This window comes from Biomphalaria glabrata, chromosome 14 (assembly GCF_947242115.1).
Source record: "Biomphalaria glabrata chromosome 14, xgBioGlab47.1, whole genome shotgun sequence".
Taxonomy (NCBI): domain Eukaryota; kingdom Metazoa; phylum Mollusca; class Gastropoda; family Planorbidae; genus Biomphalaria; species Biomphalaria glabrata.
The window spans coordinates 37,183,019-37,201,989 of NC_074724.1; the positions used below are offsets into that span (position 1 = coordinate 37,183,019).

The following is an 18,971-nucleotide window of genomic DNA, read 5'->3' on the forward strand; positions in this document are numbered from 1 at the left end:
TAGAATGATGCCTGAGAGTCCAACCAAATCTATTGGGCACCAGACAGTAGTTGGGGAAAGTAACGCTGGTTGGTCATTGTGGTACTTTACCTTCTTACAGGGTCATTATCTGTAGATAAAAGTTGCATTGTATAATACGATTTTTACAATAGAGCTGGGTGGCTAATATGATTAAACACAATTAAACTTAAATTATAATTCACAAAAGTGGACTAAACAAGAAGATGGAACATATTAAAACTCTTTTATTGTCTCCCCTGTTTACTATTATTTTCTCTAACATTGAACTGGTACTCTTATGTTCAACATTCTAGGCCATTTAGAGTAGGGTCATAAATACAATTGACTGATGTTTCACAAAACCAATGTTTATGTAAGCATCCAATGTATACATCTCATGACAGTGACACATACATTATATAACAAATATTAGTATTAACCTGGATTTTAATAGCCAAGATGTAGGTTTTGTTTCATTTAATTTTATTTGAAAAATATTTTATTACAATATAATTATTCTACAATGCTGTCAGAAAGCAAACATCCCAGTCTACAACATAGTGCCCCCCCCCCCCCCCCCCCCGGTCAAAACAATTAGGCTTCAAGGAAGTAAGAAAACAAGACTTCATTAGGAATGGAAGAGCATTGCTCAAGTCTTGGTTGGGAAGAGAGCCCTTCTGACCATGTCAACAATCCCAACATTCTGTTTCACAAATGGAATGGGGATTGTTGAGTGTGGTAAAGAGAAGGAAGATGGCAGGAGTTCTTGGTGTGCTTAGCGGTCTGCCAATCTCTAGCCCCTGTGTCTGGAGCTTCTGAAGCATTGGAAATAGTAGTGTGATACAGACATCAATTAGGATCTCTTCCAGACAGAACAATCATTTCAGTCAGGCTGGTGAGAGGAAGCTTTTATTTTTTGCTGGCCTATAGTTTTACAAGCCTTCAGTTCAACTCTTCAGAGTTTTGAAAAAAAGCTTCAATGAACTCAAAAAACCTTAGACCATGTAAAATTTTATAAAAAGAAGAATTCCATCAAATCATAGCTATGTATACAAATTCAGCTTGTAAGTAAAATTAAAACTAAACAAAAATGTAAAATAAAAAATTAATAAAGTACAAATTTAATGAAACCTCTCTGGTTTTACACAAATACTTTTAAAAAAATCATGATAGAAACTAATGACATATACATGTGACCAACACAAATCATCTCACAAAAAATTACATTATTAATTCAATAGATTGTGCACACACAAAATGAAGAAGCAATAAAGTATAGCTCGGGAAGAATCAATTAAAATGCATTTTAGTATCCAATACTTTACAGTTTATATTTTTAATAATAACAAAAAGCTTTACGCAGTTTATAGTTTGTATGATTGTGAAATAGATTAATGTATGAACTTGGTTGTATATAAACTTTTTACATTGTCAATATCTATATGTTACAACATCTAATCACAGAAAAAATATACCAAGACCACATCATAGCATCATTATCAGAAAGACAACTACAGTGGTATTTAACATTGAAATCATGTAAAAATTAAAAAAAGGAAAATTCCAACCTTAACAGCTAATAATCAACCTTTGCATAATATACACACTATCCATATGGATATTTACAACAACAAAAACAATCAAAGCTAGCTTTCCCAGTTCAGTGATAGGATTCCAAGGTTGAGTAAATTACTATTTTAATATATATAGAGGAGATTTTTTTAAAAAATTTTGCTACAAAATTTCAAACATCTTTTTTACTAACATAAAATATAAATTTTTAATGGTACAAAATAATAGACTGGTACAAAATAAAATAAAGTGAAAACAGAAACATTTTCCTAAAAGAGAAATATGATAATTAATGAAATGGTGGATACTTGAACATTCATCTGTCTAGTGGATACTTGCACATTCAACTGTCTGGTGGATACTTGAACATTCATCTGTCTAGTGGATACTTGAACATTCAACTGTCTGGTGGATACTTGAACATTCATCTATCTGGTGGATACTTGAACATTCATCTGTCTGGTGGATACTTGAACATTCATCTGTCTGGTGGATACTTGAACATTCAACTGTGTTATTGCTTTAAAAGTTAATAAATGAAACTTTTGCGCTGAAAAATAATGATACAAATATGTAATTAGTTACTAGCTATTTGAATTGTATATAATTATTAAATACATCTTGACACTATCATAATGATAACCATTCAATATGCCCATTTCTTCCCAGATTCAACAAATTAGAATCTTTCAAAGATAACAGAAAAAAAAGAAAAGTTTTTACAGAAAACTGATTAGATACTTAAGATTAAAAAAAGGACTCCTTATGACAAGGCAATTATTAGTTGTTGAATATAAACTTAGCAAGTTGCAAAATACCATAAAATCAGTTTTTCTAGTTTTTGAGATCTAAACATGACAGTCAGATGGTCATACTACCACACAAAACTAATAGCAGCTCTTCCATTTTTGTAAGCCAGTAATAATAAGGCTTGTCTTAAGAGTCCGAAGATTAGCGAGGAATGCAGTATTTCCCGTGGCTACACAGCCCCAGCTGTGTCCTACATATTTTGCCACATCCAGGGCAAGATAGTAAAATATGTCTATAAACAACTTATATAAATGTTTATTCACAAACCTTCTATTTACTCAACTCTCCTTGGCAACTTTGACTTTGTTAGGTCAACATATGAAGGGGCCTTAAAAAAAAAACAAATTACAACTCATGTTAAAATGTCATTGCATAATTTTATACAAACACTTATATTAGAGCTATTGTTAACTTTACAAATATATTATAGTTACTGTTGATGTGTGTTTTATATAGGTTGCACCAATCGGTGTTTGGGAGTAACATCCTTTGTAACTGTTGTTGTCAACCAATATGGCGTTAGATTAAACAGCTGATTTCATAAACAGCTGATTTCATGTCTTATAAGTTATATCCAGAGTCTTGTTATTATTCGTTCATAATAATCAACATGGTGGCAGCGGTAACAAGAACTATATTTAGATTTATATCAGTGATATAAATCTAGTTAAATTTAAAAAAAAAAAAAAAGATCTAAAGTGTAGATCTAGAATCTAGTAGATTCCAGAGTCTCAGTCTAGAATATTATTAAATATATATAGAGAGGCTTGGGGTTATTCAGTTACAGTAAATATACTATAGTGAAGTTTTCGTGGAAGATGGCAGAAGGTCTACTTAAACCACCAACAGAGTTAAAAGTGACTGAAGGTAATGTCAGTGAAAACTTTCGATAATGGAGAAGACACGTGGAACTGTTACTGTTAGCAATAGAAACTGAAGAAAAACCTAAAATCAGACAAAAAGCAATAATATTACATTGTGCTGGACCTCAGGCCCAAGAGATTTGTGAGCAGTTGCAGCATGATGAGAATGAAGACGTAAATGACCCGCAAATATTACTAAAGAAATGACACGACTATTACAACCCCAGAAAAAATGAAGTTCTGGAAAGTTTCAGATTTTGGAACATAGAAAAGGTGTCATCTTGTGATGTGTTCATTACGCAGCTTAGAGCTCAGGCTGAAAAATGTAATTTTAAAGAAAAGGATAGAATGATTAGTGACAAGATTATATTCGCCGTGGAGAAAAGATTGCAGGAGAGATTACTGAATCACGATGATCTTACCTTGAAGAAGTGCTTAGAGATATGCCAAACATATGAGCAAACTGCAAAAGGATTGGCAGAGATAAATAAGGAAACTGTTGTGAAGATAGATAAGATAGAACAGAAGAAAAATGACAACAGAAACAACCTAATAGATTGCTGGTTTTGTGGAGGCAGACATGCAGTGAACAGAACAGCATGCCCAGCTTGGGGAAAAAATTGCAATAAATGCAAAGGCAAAAATAATTTTGCAGTTAAGAGTAAGATTAAGAATAAAATACATATGCATAATGCAATGGATGAATTTGACCAAGAGGAACAATTAAACTCAATTAATGTGTTAAACATAAATAGGGACAGAATGACAGCACTATTCATGATAAATAGTCAACAAATAAGATTTCAACTGGACACAGGAGCAGATGTTAACATTATATATAAGAAATACGTTAAAAAGACACAAATTAAGAAGAGTGTTCAAACATTAACAATGTGGAATAATTCCAAATTAAAAACCAAGGGCACTGCTAACTTAATAATAACAAATCCTAAAAATAAAAAGAATTATTTGGTAACATTCACAGTTGTATAGAACCAATATCAATGCTTATTAGGCCGTAAAACATGCCAAAGTTTAAGTCTGATCACATTAAATGAAGATAGATTCATATCACAAGTAAACACAATGGATTGTCATCTGGGAGATTTAGGTGAAACATCATTAACTATCAATGAGAACAGCTCTGGTGGCATCACCTTGTCGTAATATACCATTTGCATTTCAAAAGAAAGTGGAAGCAGAAATAGAGACATTAGTAAAAAGGAAAATATTAATTCCTGTAAATGAGCCAACAGATTGGGTCAGCCAGATGGCTGTGGTTCAAAAGCCAAATGGGGATTTAAGGATCTGCATTGACCCAAGACATCTAAACACTGCTTTAAAAAGAGAACATTTTAAGTCACCAACTTTGGAAGCTGTAATGCCACAGTTCCTAAATGCTAAAATATTTTCTAAATTGGACGTAAAGGAGGCTTACTGGCATGTACGTCTAGATGAAAAGTCTAGTCTACTAACAACCATGATCACACCATATGGGCGGTACAGATGGTCAAGACTTCCTTTTGGACTAAGTGTAAGTGGAGAAATATTCCAGAAGAAGTTAACAGAAGCATTGTTAGGATTTGAAGGATGCATTAATGTGGCTGATGATATCGTGATTGTGGGATGTGGTCAGTCCAAAGAAGAAGCAGAAAAAAATCACACTGACAAACTGAAGAGATTAAGAGAGAGATGCAAAGAGAAACGCATTAAATCAAATGAAACGAAAACAGTAAAGAAACAAGACCAGATAAGTTTCATGGGACACTGCATTAGTGCACAAGGCATAAAGCCTGACACAAAGAAGATCAAAGCTATTCTGGAAATGAAGAAACCAGAAAATAGCCAGGAAGCAAGAAAATTATGTGGAATGGTGCAGTATTTGTCAAAATTTTTGAACAATCTAGCTGAAGTGTCTCAACCATTAAGAGAACTAACAAAGAAAGATTGCAATTTTAGATGGACTGAAAAATGTGAAGAGGCATTCAACAAGATAAAAACAATGATTACCAATACTCCAGTCTTTATATTCTACAACCCTGACAAGAAACTGGAAATACAAGTGGACAGTAGTCAACATGGACTTGGAGCTGTACTAATGCAAGAAGGACAACCAATAGAATTTGCCTCTAGAGCATTGACACCAACTGAAAAACGGTGGGCTCATTGAAAAAGAACTACTTGCCGTGGTTTTTGGGCTAGAAAGATTTAATCAATATACATTTGGAAGACATGTCATAATAATAAATGATCATAAGCCACTTGCAAACATCTTAAGGAAGCCTCTAAACCAGGCTCCAAGAAGATTACAAAACTTGATGTTAAGGAGCAATCGTTATGATTTCTCATTTCAGTGGGTAGAAGGAAACAGTTTACACATTGCTGACACATTATCACGACTGTGCAATCAAGAGGAGATGCAAGATGAAGTGTTTAACGTATGTGGACAAGTTGTGGACATACCGGATCCATTATTAGAAAGAATAAAACAAGAAACAGACTTAGATGACACATTAAATAAATTATCAAAGCAAATTATGAATGGATGGCCTCAAAGAAAACAAGATTTAGACAACATGATAAGACCATATTTTGATTTTGATGATACTTTGGGACTTAGTAATGGAGTAATTTTGAAAGGAGAAAGGGTAGTCATACCTTTCAGTATGCGCCAAGAAATGAAGAAAAACCTGCACACAGCACACATTGCATATGATGGAATGATGAGGAGGGCCCGACAGACGATATTCTGGCCAGGCATGGCTGATGAAATAAAGCAGATGGCAGAGACATGCACTGCTTGTCAAGAAAGAAAACCTATGAACCAGAGAGAAACACTTATACATGATGAAGGAAATGTTCCATGGGAAAAAGTTGGAGCTGACCTGATGGAAGTGGATGGAAGACAGTATCTAATTACTGTTGATTATTACTCTAATTTTATTGAGTATGATTATCTTTCAACAACAACATCACAAGATGTGATTAGAAAATTAAAAGGACAATTTGCTCGCCTTGGTGCTCCAAAATTGTTAGTAACAGATGGCAGTCCACAATTTAGTTCAAATGAGTTTTTGAGATTCACAAGGCGATGGAACATCAATCACATCAGATCAGATCCTGGTTATCCGAGAACAAATGGGAAGGCGGAAGCTGCTGTAAAGATAATGAAGAATTTAATACTGAAAACTAAACATAATGGTGATGATCCATATGAAACTTTACTGGAACTCAGAAATACACCTCGGAAATGTACTGGATTTAGCCCAGCTGAAATGTGCCTCAAAAGAAGTCCTCGGACATTGATTACCAGCACGTCAAAGTGTTTAAGTGAACATGTTGTAGCTGAGAAGAAAGAGAATTATAAACGACAAGTAAAAAGACAATATGATAAGCAAGCTCTGGATTTACCAAAACTCCATCTAGGGCAAACTATTTATTACCAAAACCCAGGTCAAACTGGATGGTATCCTGGAATGATCAGGGAACATCCATCTCCAAGATCTTATAAGATCAAGGGAGATAATGGAGGACTCTACATACGCAACAGATTTCATATTAGGCCAAGTAAAACTATTTTGAAAGACACTGACACAGATGTCTATGATGGGAATGTCTTGGATGATGATGATGATGATGAAAGGCCAGATTTCTCTGATAACTGTTCTCAACATGCATCACAGTCTGAAGTAGTTTCTCATGTACCAGACAATAATTGTGATAGAAATATGCCAACAAGAACTAGCACTCGAGAAACAAATAGACATGTGTGGCATAGGGATTATGATATGTACTAAGAATTTTTATGACAATATTAATATGCATGTTGAAATATTTATTCTATATGTGTCACACTCTCAATTGAAATTTATTTTTATTTTTTTTAGTTGTTATAATATTTATAAAATAAGATGAGTTATTAATGTTTGTTATTTTAATTGCAAATATTTCTGATATGTATTTTGTTAGCTATAGAAAGGGAAGGATGTTGATGTGTGTTTTATATAGGTTGCACCAATCAGTGTTTGGGAGTAACATCCCTTGTAACTGTTGTTGTCAACCAATATGGCGTTAGATTAAACAGCTGATTTCATGTCTTATACGTTATATCCAGTCTTTTATTATTCGTTCATAATAATCAACAGTTACTAGATCCTATCACAAACTTTTACATGGTAATTTGGAGTACTCTTGGGAGTTCAGAGCAGACTGTGTGGCAGTTTCTGTCTTCTTCAAAACAAAAAAAAAACCATTTGAACTGTCTTATCCTCACTAAATATTTGTTTACATATTGAAAAAAAACAACAACAACCATTTTTAGCATACATTACATGATATAGTAGAGAAGAAAGGTTTGCTGATCAATTAACTTAGGAACTTAAAATGTCAAGCTTAAACTTGGTTCTGACACATAATGATACCTAGACATAGACTCCCAAATAGCTAAGACAGAATGACCAAAAGTGTCTGGCACAGAGAAGCCATCACCATACAAACTTAACTAGAGGTCAGTCTGACTGTTTTCCTCTCAACAATTCTTTATGCTTTGAATCATGGACAGTGTATAGAAGGCATGCCATGAAGCTTAGCTCTAAATGATAGAGCAATTGGACACCACACTATGAGAATAGGAGCACAAACTGCAAAGGATAAAAAAAAAATCAGCCTTGAAAGAAGAAAAATAGAAATCCACACAGTCTTACATTTACCCAGTATGCAGCCAAACATTCCAAGCTCATCAGAAAGGCACAAAAAAATGGAATGTGCCACCTAGAGGACAGATGTGTCCTGTGAATTATAATGAACGAACTATACATTAAATATGATGTGAGCTGTTAATAGATGTTTTATTTTAGATGATTCAGACAAGAAAGATGATGCCTATTATAAGCTATCCTGACAAGATCAATGCCTAATCTTTCGACTCAGGACTGGACACAACAGAATGAGACAACATATGTACCGGAAGCTCAAAATTGGAACCAGTGAAATCTGCCTAAGTGGAGTGTCACCAGAGAATGTCCTTCAAAACTGTTCTCTTTACCATGAGGCCTGTACAAGACACTGACCTCAAAACACCCCAATAGAAAGAAAACTATATGGAGAGATCCCTGATTAAAACCACTGCTCAGTTGATATAAAAATATTGGTTAAGTCATCTGAATGCTCCAGCATAAAAATAAGAACGAGGAAGAAGAAGATGATTCAGATGATCCTTCAAAAAAGCCAAGGAAGGTTTTAAAAGATTTTTTAGCCTTTAAAAAAAACAACTACTGATCAAATACTTTTACATTAAGGTAGTAAAGTAAAACAAACAAGAAAAATGAGCCTTACCTGAGCTATGTAAAATGATGCCAAAAGATCAGAAAGTCTTACTGTGCTTATAAACTGAAAATCAAACAAATATTTTAAGATAATCTTAAATGTAGCAATTGACTTTGTATAAGTATGGGTTGAAATGACACTAGAGACGTGGGACAGGTTTCATTCAGTAGGCTAGGCTCTATCATTTTCAATTATTCTAAGAATATTTTTTTTCCTTTTTCAAAACCCATCATGAATTGGACAGGTGAACATCAGGGCTCTGTTGAAGCACATTATAAAAGAAACTTATTTATCTGAAATAGGGAGCTAGCCCTTTCCTGAGCTAGCCAGGAAAACCAGTGACTTGGCAGAATATAAGTCATTGGTTAATTTGCATGACTAAATGCATGACGCGTAGGACGTAATCATGTTCTTTTTTGAAGTAACGTCTGTATTATATAAGATAAGATAGGGAGGCTTTGTGCTTAGTTGAAATGCACCTGTACCAGAACAAATAACAATTTTTAAAACCAATTAAAACAAAAATGTTGTTTTTTTTAGTACTTTTCATAAATATAATCTTTTTTTTTTTCAAACATAGTTGGGTTCTTTGGGTAGATTAATTTAAATTGTGGGAGAGGTACTATTACTTCATGGTGTAGTAAATGACATATTGATTAATTATTTTGTCATGAGTGTGCTAACAATTAAGGCAAATGAGAAGCAACCTTTTTTTTTTAAAACTTAATTAAAAGAAAAAAAAAACTTACTGTAAATCAATTAAAATGACACCTTAGGTCCCTCAAATTCAATCCCATCAAAACTGTAGAAGAGAGATGTTTCACAATTATTAAGTTATTGGAGCAGCTAATAGAACAATATAATCTCATTGACCCATACAAATGTTATTTAATCAAACACTTTTTGATAATTTGATAAAACACTCATTTTTTTTTTATTACAAAAAAAAAAATTTGTCCCATAATAAAAACTGTTGATAGAAAAAAATTAACAATTTGGTTTTAACCCAATATCTGTAGACTCTAATAGTAGTACTAAAAGAATTACTTGTCTAAATGTTCAATATTCTAAGACAACTTTGTAATTCCAACATATAAGACACAAAGTATTTTGAAACCCCACTGTTTTGAAAATACATTTGATCTGAGTGAGATAAAGGGAAGTGAGACTACACAGACAAATCAATCATCTTTTCTTTTAAAATAATTTACTTTCCATTTTAATTCTTGGAATTATATATAAAAAAAAATGGGAGAATAATAATTGTAACAGTAGTTTTGATACATTTGTGTTTTATTTGAAGAATTAAAAAAACAGTACTGAGAAACTTGAAACAAAAATGTACAAACTTAAAACAAAGCGTGTAAATGTAAAGTAAGAACTATTTTTTTTTAAACTCATACCTTAATTTCAGCAGGGCGGTAATACTTTCTATTTTTGTCCTCTACAGCTGTTTTGTACCTATCTCTAGGAAAATGTTTGATACCAAAGTTGCCTTTAACTTGCGAATGACCTTCTCAATTGTTTTCATTCTAACATTATCTTCATTTACGGCTAATGCAGGCCAACTTACGGAGAGGCATCAGTGTTCTGCGATACAAAAAAAAAAAAAAGTCATTTAGAAAAGTTCAAGGATACAAGAGTATGCAAATATCAAGATCCAGGATTCTTACACATTTAAAGTTCACAAGATTAGGTTTTGAGGAATATACATGGCAGCAGAGTAGTGAAGTGCTTGGTTTCCTGATGAAACTGACTAGATCTCACATTATGCCATTCTTCTTCTTCTTCTAGCCAGCTTTATTGCTGCTGAGCTGTGAGCTCTTTTGCAGACTGTGCCAAGGAAAAAAAGTGTGCTGTTTTTTTCAGTTGTTCAGCACTGCCGTACAGGGTGTTGGTTATGTTGGGCTGTAGTGGAAGTAGGGTCTGCCTAAGGTGGATTAGGGAGGGGCATTCAAAGAGGATATGGTTTACAGTTTCAAAGGGGTGGGCGCAATGTCTGCAAAGGGGTAGTTGTGTGGAGTTTATTTTGTTCAGGTGGTAATTTAATAGTGGTGCGTGTCCTGTTCTTAGTTGGAAGATTGTAGATTGTTCTTTGCGGGGGAGGAAGTTAATACTGTCCAGTTTGTTAGGCGTAGTCATTTCCCTGTACATGGCTCTGCCTGTGTTTCCTGATGCCCATGATGCCAATGTGTCCAGGGATCCACTGTAGTGTAATATTGATATTTAATTTTGATATCATCTGGTGGATTATCACAATGAGTGTTGTCAACTCTCTTGGGCTGTTTAAGGTGCTGTTGTTAAGTGCTTGCAGAGTAGATTGGGAGTCTGTAAAGACAACAATATCTGATGGTGGTTGCATTCCTTCATATAATTTGTTTTCCACTGTCTGAAGTGCTATGGTAATTGCCTCAATTTTGGCTTGGAAGTTTGAGCAGTAATCGCCACAGGGTGCGCTTATCTCAAAGTGTTTATTTTTAGGAAAGACCAGGAAGGCACCAAGACCAGCATTGATGGTAGCTTTGAAAGCCGATCCGTCTGTATAAATATGGATAGCTGTTTTTTGATAGCTTTCGATTGTTTCAAGCGTGCCTACTTTGAGCTCCAGTGGATTTGATTCTTTTGTGTTAAGGTGTTATTTAGTAAATGTGTTTTGATGGTTGGTTGTTTGTAGTTTAGTCCGGGTGTAATGTTTGAAAACCTGGTAATTTTTTCTCTGTTATTGGGTAGGTGGTGTTTTAGGGCTAGTTCGTCAGTAAGTTGGATCAGAGTCCTTTGCTTTTTTTGGTTGTTTTTCCTATTTCTCTGTGTTAGTAATTTATTTGGATGATCGTCCTCCAACCTTCTGTATCTCTCAATAGCTTCTAATGCTGCTCTGATGTACCTTAACTTAAGAGGTTCAATATTGGAGTCTATTTCACAGGCTGCTGTGGGAGTAGTTCTCATATCTCCACTAATTAACTGCAAGGCTTGGTTTTGGATTGTATCTAATGATGATTGATAGGTTTTGTTGGCAGCTACTTGTATGGAGAGACAGTTATCCATTACAGATCTGACATATCCAGTGTATAACTGTCTTAAGGTTTTCTTTTCAGCTCCCCAGGATGTTCCTGCTAAGTGTTTTATTATGTTTAATCTTTGTGATGCCTTTTCTTTTAAATCTGCCATAAAGTGTTTTAGAGACAGTCTTTGGTCTAGTTTTACACCAAGATATGTTGGATTTTCTTCTTTATTTATTGGCTGAGAGTCTATTTTTAGGATGTAGTTTCTTTTTGCTGTTTTGTTGCTGTGGCTAAAGATTGAATAAACTGACTTTTCTTTGTTTATTTCCATTTTCCATAATTTTGAATATGTGGAGATAGTTGTGAGGGCTCTATTTAGTTTGGATCTAGTCAGCACTGGATATTTCTCTGTAGTCCAAATTAAAAGGTTGTCTGCATAAAGTGCCTTATTGACCGAAATGAGGTCCGGGAGGTCATTCATGAAGATTAGAAAGAGAGTGCAGCTAAGGGCTGAACCTTGTGGTAGTCCTTCTTCCAAACTTTTTTTACTAGAGATGGCACCTTCAAATTGGGTTTGGATGGTTCTGTTTTTTAAGAATGCCCTGATCCAGCTGTACATTTTTCCATGGATGCCCATTTTTTTCATCTTCAAAAATAGACCTTTTCTCCACACTCTATCATAGGCTTGCTGCAAATCTATAAATACTGCTGTAGTGTTCCAAAGGACTGTCAATGCCGGTGGTGAAAGTGGGGATAAGCACCCACTTTCCAAGAAATGCTCCCATGGCTTGCATCTCTAAATGCCTCTGACAGTCAAATCCAGCTCCTGGCCTTCACGTGATTTCTCAAAAATCCGGCGGAACCTGTTCTTACAAACTGACAGGAGAAGGGATGAAAGGCGGAACACTGGCGCCTCAAAACCAGTTTAGCTTCGTGTTGATGGGGCACGTCAGCCTAAATAACGCAACCCATCTAGGAGAAGGAAAACTCTCCAAACCTCCACTCTGTGGCGATACTCCCCCGTGTGGGTATCGGGGCTTGGAAATGACCAAGAGAAATAAATAACCCCACTGCCTTTCCACTTGCATTTCACTAAGTGAATAATAGTGACCTTCCCCCCCTCTAGGTGCTTTTTGACAGAGGTCTGGATTGCACTACACCAGACGGAGGTCCTTGTCTCACTACATTCTAATACTAGACATAAACCCATCATGAAGTGTTTTTTTCTAAATCTGGTGAATGTGATATCGTGAAGGGGCCTGGATCCAGGATGTGACGATTCCACAGAGCATACCCAGGGCACAGTCCACTTTAAGCTTTCTACTGCAGAAAAGTTCCATTTGGAGAGCTCTATGGATGGCGGAGAATGGACCATTGGCCAACCCCACCTTGTCCCATGGATATTCCGGTTACAGTCTTCAGACCTAGATGTTTCCTTTTATGTCAGTATTGGAGAAAATTGCCAAGACCGAAAACTCCCTTAAAATGCGGGGTCTATATATTTATATATTTTAAAAAAGCCTGAGGAAACACCCAGCCTACACTAAATGCCAAGGAATTTAACGAAATCCATACGAGCTCAGACGTCGCCTCGTAAAAGGTTTGCGCATGGCAGTTTCTTCCAGGACTGCCTGTGATAAGTCAGCTACTGGAAATAAAAAACAGACTAGCAGCAAACACCTAAACCTTTTGCAACTCAACATCTAAACAAGACAACAGAACTCCAACACATACTCAAGAAGCATGATATACACATAGCGCTATTGCAAGAAACACTACTGCCCAAGAAAAAAATAAACATCACAGGCTACACACAGTACAGATGCCTTTGCACCAAATGCCAGGGAATTATGACCCTCATAAGAAACGACACACAAGCCACAGTAAAACAAATACAGAACAATACAGACATCGACACGCAGGAAATACTTCTTTGGAGAGGAGGAACAAAGTACACCATCAAAAACTACTATTGCCCACCATCATCAACAGCAGAAATAGACATACAACTACCACACTACACAAGGACAATAATAGCTGGCGACTTCAATGCACACACACCTTCCCTAGGCTACCCACACTACAACAAGCGTGGCAAAGAAATAGAGGATGTAACAAATGCCTCTAACCTACAACTTCTGCAAAACAAAACTACACCTCCAACTTTCCTCCACAGAGCACACAAACCAACTAGCAGACCTGACCTAACTTTTATCTCTACAGACATTACCGACTCTTCTAAAATAACAGTACTTGAAGTAGGGGTGCACCGGATAGTACTTTTTGATATCCGGCCGGAGCCGGATATGACCGGATAGTAAAATTTGATATTCGGCCGGGGCCGGAGCCGAATACCTAAGTGTCTTGTAAATAGCTTGTATTGCTGAGCATTTTACGAAACTGTTAAATAACATACCTATATTTGTTGGTATTATTTTTTTTCCTTTTATATACCTTATTGTTTTAAACTCTGTTACTGATTGATTTATTCAAGCTTAACAGTATTTATAAAGGAAAATTAATCTGTGTAGCATGTACGAGGCCACCAACCATAAAGGCTGTGTGTTGGAGGGTCAATGTAAAATATGTAAATATGTTAGTATATATTTAACTAGTTACTAATGTAAATCTCTCATCTGGCTTGTATGGTGGTTGGATGTAGGCTATGTGTTCAAGAATTTCTGACCAACAACTGGTCATCAGACTTGTAATTTTAAGTCCAAAGACTGCTTCTGGTTCTGGCTTCAAGGGATTAATACTGATAGCTGTTAGTTAATAGTTGGAATCTGAAGCGTAGTAGTTCATATATTTATTAATCCATTTGCGGCAAACGATATTTTATTAACAGCAGGAACATCTATTATACCTACTCATAGCCTGAGCCTTAAATGTTGCGAAGCATAGATTTAATTGTAGTCTGTAGGCCTATTATTGGTATCTATGTTTAGATCTACTGTTATATAGATCTAAGAAAATCACGAAAATCAACTATAGAAGAAAAAAAACTCATTCACACCCTCCGTACCAAAAAAACAACATAAATAGACTCTGTGTTCGACTGATAGTAACAATCTGGTTAGATAGACTTAGTGAGCCTACACATGTAGTCCTAGTGTAGTGTGTATAGATGATGGTGTTGACCATCATGCGTTTTTGTTCTTGGGCATACGCAACAGTGTTTAGTGTGCAGGCGAAAAAAGATAACACATTGGCATGGTCAGTCAAGCATATAGATAAATTATATCTGTACCTTAGTTACAGAGGTCAAGTGTTTCTTAACATTCCAGCATATTTTTTCTTTGTTTGCTAGATCTAATTGTGGTGCTTTAGATCAATTTATTTTCTGTGATGTTAAATGTTACTGTAAGGTTTTCCTTAATATATTAAGTCAATAGATTAAAACAATGATATTAGTTTTCTTTCTAAAAGTTTTAATACAAGGGGAAAAAATACATACACGCAAACATGCACATATTTGTTTTATTTTATTGTGCAACGAACATGTTTTCAGCACCCTAAATGACATTTCTCTCCAAGTGAACAAACTTAGTCTCATCATCTAGTGACCTCTAGACAGTGTCAATATTTCTCAACAATCTGCGTTAATCCATTCTGGCTTAAGAATGGTCAATGTCTATCAATACATTGTCATGGATTAAACAAATAAGAAGTTGGGGGTAATGAGTCTCTTTAGCCTTCCCTTTAAAGATAAACCTGGTCAGTGTCTGTTTGGCTTGTAGTCCAGCCTCCTAATTGAGACTTAAAGTAAACAAACTTATTGTCCCGGCCAATAGTATAAATGGTGTGGCTTGTGTTCCAGACCCTTGATTGACAACCTATCTCATAATAAACAAACTCATACCAGGTTAACCTTATAGAGATTTGGCTTGTATTCCCGCCCCTAATAAAAATTCTTCTCCAAGTAAACAAACTCAGTTCCCTCATAAGATGTGACCTCTGGAAAGTGTCAACACGTTGACATCTGGCTTAATGTGGTCAGCTGCCTATCTGTGAACTCAATGTTATGGACTAAACAAACAAAAGGAGGTGGGGGTTGCTCATCTCTACCTCTGGAGATATACTCGCACATCTAGACAATCAGCTTGACATAGTTAAGAAATATTACATAGTTACTAGACCACTCAAAGGTCAAGACAAGCTTTTAAAGTGTGCCAGACATCGCTGCTACGTATGTAATACGAATTTATAATGTAAAGTCTAGTCCACCACCCAATATCAAACCTAGTTCCCTCGTGTGACCTCTAGAGAGTGCTTACGTCCATCGTATCTGACTTGGGTTCACCTGTCAATCAATGAACTCAATGTGATGGGCTAAACAAATAAAAGGGGGAGGGAGATGTTCATCTAGAAATATACCTGGTTACCTTAGAGGTGTGGCTCTTGTAGTCCAGCCCCCCCCCCCCCCCCCCCAATAAAGATTAACTATTAAGTAAACAAACTCAGTTCCCTTGAAAGGTGTGACCACTAGAGAGTGTCAATACGCTGACATTAAACCTACGTCCATCGTATTTAACTTGTGGTCACCTGCCTATAAAAAAAAACTCAATGTGATGGACTAAAGGGGTGGGAGTTGTTCATCTCTACCTCTGGAGATATACCCGCAGAGCTAGACAGACGTCTGGTCAGCATGACGTAGTCAAGGAATGTAGCATTTTAACATGTTAGCTAACTTACTCAAAGGTCAAGACAAATTGAAAAAAGTGCCAGCCATTGCTGCTCTGTATGTAAAGCGCATTTATGATGTAAAGTTTCATCTCTATTTATATTAAGTTATTAACATGCCTTGTCTTTATAACAAACGATATTTGGTGCATATGCATAATGGCTCTATTTTTAAGCACATTATTTTGTTTTCATATAAGCATTAATACATTCTATAACAGACAGTAATGGAACGAGGTCCACTTTATGCATATTAAATAGGTGTATTTTTTACTATCCGGTAGTGATATCCGAATATCCGAATAGTGAGCCGAATGGCACCAGATAGTAAAAAATGCCGGATATTCGGCAGAAGCCGGAGGGACTATCCAGTGCACCCCTAACTTGAAGACATAGGTAGTGACCACAGGCCTATACTCCTCAATATTGGAACGCCAGGTAGATACCAATCCAACAAAACAACTAGATGGAACTATAAAAAAGCTTTTTCACAAGAAACAGACACAAGACTATCAAGCATATAGTCTCCAACATCTTACAAGCAGCAAAAAAATACATCCCTCGAGGCCAAGTTAAGAAATACAAACCTTTTTGGACACCTGAATTAGATAAATTAGTAAAAGAAAGAAACATGGCCAGGAAGACTATAGAAAAAAAACCTACTAGAGAGAACAAGACAACGTACAACAAATTGACAGGGCTTATAAGATACAAAATTAAAACAGAAAAAAAGAAAAAGTGGACCACAACATGCGAACAACTAGATCTAAACAAGGATGGTCGAAAGGCCTGGACCCTTCTGCACCGGCTAGCAGGAAAGAAACAAATAACAAACCCCCAACCTATAAAAGGCAATGACGACATAATAACAGAAAACCTTAAAAAGGCTGAAACATTCAACAAATATTTTGCCAACATTAACAAGTCAAAGCCAAGAAAACAACTGGACCAGGCCTTCAGTAATATCTTAAAGAAAGAAGAAAAAGCTCCAACAGTCAACTGTCAGATCTTTGACACTCCCTTCACTCTACATGAGCTCAATACTGCCCTAAAAAGCCTCAAGGCATTCAAGAAAATCCCCTGGACCCGATAAAATAACAAATGAAATGATTCAGGGACTAGGACCACAGGCCCAAAACTGTATACTTAACTTTATCAACCATACATGGAAAACTGGAGACATACCACAGGAATGGAGAACCGCAAACATAATACCCATTTTAAAGAAAAATAAACCACCTGGAGACCCAAAAAGTTATAGACCAATATCTCACATTATGCCATAAAAGTGCTTTATTTTCAACTAGTCCTGCTACATCTGTAGATTCATTTATTTGCAATGCATATGTACTGCATATTTCTTATTTTCAAAGCAAGTAACAATTTTTTTGATGGCTCAGCAAATGGTATGATTTAATAATTGGTATAAGTAATTACCCCCCCTCCCCAAATAAATGAAAACAACCTAACTTAAACATAAAATTAAAATACATGATGCAAAATAGAGCTATGAGATTTATAACAAACAATTATTCACGTTTGAGTAACACCATTGGTCACTAAATTTAGAGATGCTTCTGAACTAAAGACTAAAAAGTAAAGTAGTAAAACATTAAACACTGAACAATAATTTGCAAATACAAAACACACCTAATATACTAAGAAAGACACAAAGATAAAGGCACATTTCTTTTTCCATATGCTAGGACAAATTTGTCCAAGTATTCCTTCCCCGGTGTCATTAGAGCATTGAACAGTTTGTCTGAATTAGCCAGGTTAATCATGCAAAATGAAAACCATGTAGTGGACTGTGCAGAGACCTAATAATGGGATATTCAAAATTAATCTCAGTTCCTATTACTCAAACATGAATACAAACTGAAAATAGAAAGAGTTGCTGTGGTTGAGAATAGGAGATGTAAGACTAATAGCAGTTGTAGACTGAGTGATCTACAAAAATGAAGTTTCTCTGCTAGGCTGCCTAGTACCTAGTACATACATTCTTTTTTCTTTGGCCTCATATTACAATGGTAAAATGGTTATAAAGAGGTGAATAAAATATGGTTAAATATAGATAAGCTCTGAAGAGGATACAAACAGATCTCCAAACTGGCCACAGCACCAGAGCCCATGTACTATGCTAATAGCTTTGACCATCAAGTCCCCAAAAGAACCTTCTAAGTTAGTTAGGTTATTAGGACTCATTGTTTTGCACTTTGCCAAGAGTCTGCCCACATACTTTTTTTTTACTTTTGTTATCTTTCCATGGGCATTTTTTTTTACAAAGAGGCTTTGTTCTTTGCTTACCTCAGAGTTTGATTCCCATGGTCAGATAGTTTCAAATATTGTTCTGTTCCTGTGGTGGGCATCAATATTAACAAAAATCCCAGACCAGGTGGCTCCATGCTCACCAAATAAGTTACATTCATTGACTGCCTTAATGCTGCTCTAGCAATGCCAACTGAAATGATGACAAATACAATAATATATTTCTTAAAACATCTTGCATTTCTTGCTTATAAGATAAGATAAGATTATGTGTTCTATTTCATTAAATTAGATGTCAATGAATAAAAAATAGATATCCAGTATTATATTTATTTTTTGGGGGATATCTGTTTCCATTGTTATGTTTTTTTTACCATTGTTATATCTAGTAAGCATGCATCTCTATTCTTCCATTGTTTAAGTTACCAGCATGCATCTCCATTTGTTT

General features: G+C 35.5%; 1 protein-coding gene across 15 annotated transcripts in view; it reads right to left on the minus strand.

Annotated features, from left to right (window-relative positions):
• Window positions 1–1,293: 1,293 nt before the first annotated feature.
• Window positions 1,294–18,971, minus strand: part of LOC129922794 (probable phosphorylase b kinase regulatory subunit beta) — a 35,844-nt gene continuing 18,166 nt past the window's right edge. For 9 of the 15 annotated variants that reach the window (XR_008774664.1, XR_008774673.1, XR_008774671.1 and 6 more), the window contains 6 exons: window positions 18,563–18,716; window positions 9,974–10,160; window positions 9,320–9,372; window positions 8,580–8,633; window positions 2,650–2,710; window positions 1,294–2,122 (listed from right to left, as the gene is read on the minus strand). The gene's annotated coding sequence lies outside the window, so the exon portion shown is untranslated. Of the gene's footprint in view, window positions 2,123–2,649; window positions 2,711–6,264; window positions 6,402–7,383; window positions 7,476–8,579; window positions 8,634–9,319; window positions 9,373–9,973; window positions 10,161–18,562; window positions 18,717–18,971 lie in introns of those variants that run through there. The other 6 variants (XR_008774663.1, XR_008774669.1, XR_008774662.1 and 3 more) reach the window with 6 other exon arrangements.